The following is a 5,174-nucleotide window of genomic DNA, read 5'->3' as shown; positions in this document are numbered from 1 at the left end:
ATACCACCTCAAGATCAGAAGTGGATTTCAGCGGCCCTGTGGAAAAAACAGCGTCTGCGCACAGACCGGAAGCTGTGGTATGATCCACCAGAGCCATCTCTCATATACCATCAGGTCCCCACTCTGGAGCGCTTTTTCCACCACCGGCTTCTCTTGTGGATGCCATACCACCTGTGGAAGGTCAGGCTGTCCTGTCCTGCTTATGGCACACAGCTCACAAGCTATGGAGCTCACAAGAGAGCCCGCCACATTCTGGATGTGGACAGGTATCACCTGATGATCACAGAGACTCTCAGCTGGTTGCAAAACAACATATCTTTCCTCCAGCAAGACAATCTTGGACCAGCTGGACTTGGAGATGTTGCCTTGCTGCATCAGGCCAAGCGGGAGCAGCTGAGACAGGAAGGTGTCCCTGGCATCACTGACAATCTGGTCCATCAGCACATCACCAAAGAAGAGCTGGCACTGCACTACCGGAGGCAGACAAGAGGACAGCGGCAGACAGTAGTCATGATCGAGCAGCTCCTTAATGAACTGATGGGGGCAAAGGGCAGGGATTTTCTTGGTGTTTCTCTTCTGGACCAGGAAAGGATGCAGCACATCTGGCGAGTCCAACAGAGGCATGTTAAGTGCATACAGGACGAACCAGGTGTGCTTCTTTACACCCAGACAGGCACCACCACCAAGGCAGGCATTGTGCTGCCAAACTACAGGTGTGCCAGAGGGTCCACATCATTGGAGTCCTTTCACCTGCATGTAAACAGGTTCATTCCAGGTCAGTATGAATCATTATTCATCAGTAAGATTCTTTAACATCGCAATTCTGTTGTTTGTCATGGTTTAAGTTCAGGAAGTAGTGGAGCTATGCATAAAGCCTATTAATAATTTACAGATGACCAAACACAACAAATAAACGTATCATTGTGTTTACCTTTCTACTATCTTAAGGAACGAGTGTCAACAGCTTCAATATCCAGCTGTACCTCCTGGAAGGACTGAACAGGTGGAACCAGGACCGAGAAGCTGCATCCCTAGCAGTCAAGCCTGCCCCCCTGCTGAGTTATTCTGGAGACCTTGTTCACTGTGTTAACACCCTCAGTGTCAAGGTCTTTGGAAGGCACCTTGTCCCGTCTTTTCAGCCACCTGCTGTTTACACTGGTAAGTTTAAGCTTTTCATCCTGATGAAGCTACTTGCCATATTCACTATACAGTATATTCTTTTTAATGCATTATCCGAAAGTTAATTTTCCACCCTCTATTGTTCTCTCAACTGTCCCAGGTGAGCTTCTCGGCATAGATTACTTGTACAGCCAGATGGGAAAGGCCTTGCAGGATGTACATCCTGACTCAGAGGAAACTGAGGCACTGCTTGAAGATGTAGGCACTGAGGAGGAGCTGGAAGGTGAGGGTTTTGAAGAAAGTGGGTTACACCCCACTGTAGAGCTGCTGGACGTGTCTGATCCAGCCCCTGTCACCACCAGCTCAGCTCACACTCCAACTCCCACCTAGGGGTGGGCGATATGACGATATTAGATTGTGAAGGATTAGAATGTGAAGACGATCTGCCAAAGTGCAGAGATCGTAGGGATCGTCTAGGGCACATTCTATAAATTGTAGTTCTATGCTGATGCACCGACGCACCAAACGTATAACGTCGTCAACCTGACCGACCAATCATAGCAAATTACGGGCAGTGACGCGCTTTCTTACCCGTGTCCTTGTTTATGTGTGTAGCGGTAGCCACATGGAGAGTCATGTCTGAAAGCCAGACGGAGGAGTTGGTCGCTTTTTAAAAAACAAAACAAAACAGCGTTTCACCATCTCTCATCTCTGCCGCCTCTCTCGGGTGCGGACACACGGACACACACTAACGGACACACACAGGTCGAAGAATAGAAGTTTTGGGCTATTTTTATGGGGGTAAAATGTCGCCATCTTTTGGTGAATTTAATTCATAACAGTATAAGATTAGATAAAATAAGATAAATTAAGATAATCCTTCATTTGACCCACAATGGAGAAATTCAAAGTGTTGCAGCAGCAAAGAGCAGTGTAGGAATATAGAACCTAAGTACTAAATGTAAAAATAAGTATCTAAAAATATTTAAATATAGAAATATCATCGAACCAAATCATAATGATTATAATTAGTTGTAGTCGTATTTGCATTAATTGCATTTTAATCTTTGTGAGGAGGCTAGTCCCATTACAGTTGCCTTTGCTGAGCAAGAACTGAAGCTCATCAATGGCGCAAGAAAGCTTGAGTGGCCTGGCTATCATAAGCATCAACTCAGAAGTGGCACAGCAGCTGTCATATGATGACCTCATTAATGACTTTGCATCCAGAAAATGCATACGTGTGCATCTGTAAAAGGCTTGTTCCATTGTTGAAAGAGTCATTTTGTAATGGGGAGGGGGGGCCTCAAAATAAAATTCTGCTAAGGGCCCCAATTTGGCCAGGGGCAGCCCTGAGGAGCATTCACAAAGCAACACACAGGTCTGTTACAAAGTGAAGACTCTATGTCTGAGAAGAAATGCATGGTATTTATCTGTCTCTGTGGGTGTGTTCTCACCCTGCCCTTCTGTACTTAAATTAATCACTCACACAGAAGGAAGTGATAATATTGAGTATACATTCAGTACCTTGAGTGATAGGTGGGGAGGGGAGGGGCCTAGTGAACCTGAGTGAGCGGTGTGAGAGAGGTGGAGAGGAGTGCTGCGCATAAGGACTGAGAGAGATGCTGCGCTCACACAAACTCTGTGAAGAAATACGAGTGATTTGCTGAACTCATAGAAGAGAAACTACAACAAAAATATCGATCTCATCACGCTAGTATCGATCCGATACCAATACTCACCTTGGTATCGATACTATCGATATTTGGAACGATCCTCCCACCCCTAGTGCGCACACTATTGCCTGGCGTTCATCGGGAGAGGGCTCTTTCTGGCGTGCTCCAGTTGTTTGCACCGAGCAGGGTATTTGTATGGTAGGTATGACTCCTGTTTTAGCTGTACAATCCGTCTGCCTGAGTGTCCCACCATAAGCTGTATTATAATTTTGATTCTTTCTTTTCCAGGACAGGAGCGGGTGTAGTGTGTGGCAGACTTCCCCCGGTGGTGGTTCCCCTCTCACTCCCCTGAATTTGGTGTGGCACGTGGTGGTTTGTAGTAGTTTTCTTTGGTTTGAGTTGTGTCCCCTCTGTTGTATTTGGAAGTCTGTCTCTCGTCCTCTTTAAATCTATTAGTGTAACGAATCTCTGTGATCTTCTATAGTAAGAGTGGCTATTGTATTTCCTGGGGTGCAATTCCCCAGGTGGCATTGTCTGGCAATTCTCGACTCTCCCCTCCATTTTTGGCCACGCTTATTTTTGACCTTTAAAGGAAATAGTTCACTCTAAAACAAAATTCAGTCATTATCGACTCACCCTCATGCTGATGATAAGTCTGATGTAGTTTCTTATTCCTCAAAGTTCAGCTGTAGACCCACGGGGGTACTATGCAGTTATATTTGAGTCAAAAGCAGTGAATTATTTCGTGTCACGCTCGCAGATTTCACCTGCCGCGCGCACTTGTTTGATCGTCGCGAACATATTCAGCAACAGAGTGAAGCAGAGGCAGGTGCGAGCGAGTAAAAAACAACAGCGACACACACAGCAACACTGTGCAGCTGCTTTGCGCGTGCTGGCTCGTTCCCGTTTTCGCTCTCTCTCTCCCCTGTGCTCGCTCGCGGTGGAGCTCTGCTCGCTCGAAGCAAGACTTTTGACACTTTGGTGGCGGAGACCAAGGCTGACCCCGGCCCTCCTATGATTGGTCATTTTCTGGCCTTAAAACGGAGAGAAGACGAAGAATAATAATAATAAGAAGAAGATGACGATGACGAAGAGAAGACGAAGAACATTGAACAGTAACAATCCAGAAAAACTAATAGGATAAAGGGTTCAAATTGTACGTGTCCAGTTATATAAACAACTATGAAGGTAAGTTAACACTTCACCAAACCGACTCTGATACATGCTAGCCCTTAACTAGCCAAAGTTAGCTCAGTAACAAAGCAACGTTTATTTACTATGTATAGCTAAAGTTAGCATAGTGGTAGGTTAGCGTCATTAACTGTTTTTTTTTTTGTTTGTTTGTGCAATGTATTATCCTAACCCTAATGTTAATCTCAGTTTTAAACAAGGAGGCAGGAGAGGTCACAGTTAGGGCTGAGTGCTACAGGTCCATGAGGAAAAGCCAGAAGCCTCACTGTCTGAGTGTAAGGGTAAGTCATCCTGCAGGTTCAGTTCAAGCTAAGAAACAGGTTTCTGTTTGTCAAATCAAGTTTCTGTGAGTCATGTCATTGCTGCGAATAGCGTATAAAGACTATCATTGAACTATGTCATATGGTACCCGAGGTGTCATATTCAGAAAGAATGTAAAATTAATGGCTCTCACAGAAACAAGATTGTGCTCTGAGTTCTTATAATTTCCTATAACTTCAATTAAAGATTTATCTTGTATTTTTCTTTGAAATAAGTAAAGTGAGATTACACATATCTATTTTATATGGTAAACTACAAATAAATTGTGTTTTTATGACACTTTTTCCTGTTTCACTTTTAACAATTTTTAAGTTTACTAACAGAAGTTCACTAATTTAATGTTGTCTTTCTATTATTACACTTGCAGCCAGTACATTTTGTTCTCTAAGTAACATTTGCTATTGTAAACAGATTGTGCTAAGGGAATCAAAACCAGTCGAGTTGCAGAGATGCCAGTGCACCTGTGTGGCAGGTACAGCCTTGTGCAGCCACGTGGCAGCTCTGCTGTACCAGACGGCCCGCTACTCCCAGCTGAGGCTTACATCTGTTCCCCCAGTGTTCAGCTGTACAGAGACTGAACAGAAGTGGCACAAACCAAGGACCATAGTAACCAACCTATTAATGACTTTTATCTTATGTATGGATATCGGTTCAATGTTTATTGAAATGTGTTTTTGTTTGGATGCAGGGCATTAAACCTGGTCCAGTTAATGACATGGTCATCCTGTCAGCCAGACCAAGGGAGAGGAAGCTTGTAGAAGGAATCAAATCAAATCAAATCAAATCAAATGTTATTTGTATAGCCCAAATTCACAAATCACAGTTTGCCTCAGAGGGCTTTACAATCTGTACAGAGACGACACCTTCTGT

At 44.2% G+C, this 5,174-nt stretch overlaps 1 long non-coding RNA gene across 1 annotated transcript; it reads left to right on the top strand.

Annotated features, from left to right (window-relative positions):
• Positions 1 to 3,553: 3,553 nt before the first annotated feature.
• On the top strand, positions 3,554 to 4,783 carry LOC311253670. Its single transcript, XR_014621779.1, has 3 exons — positions 3,554 to 3,980; positions 4,173 to 4,264; positions 4,716 to 4,783. It is a non-coding gene; the product is annotated as an uncharacterized lncRNA (long non-coding RNA).
• Positions 4,784 to 5,174: the final 391 nt, after the last annotated feature.

Source organism: Pagrus pagrus (genome assembly GCF_965226575.1).
Source record: "Pagrus pagrus genome assembly, contig: HAP1_SCAFFOLD_31, whole genome shotgun sequence".
NCBI lineage: Eukaryota > Metazoa > Chordata > Actinopteri > Spariformes > Sparidae > Pagrus > Pagrus pagrus.
This window is presented reverse-complemented; position numbering and strand designations above follow the sequence as displayed.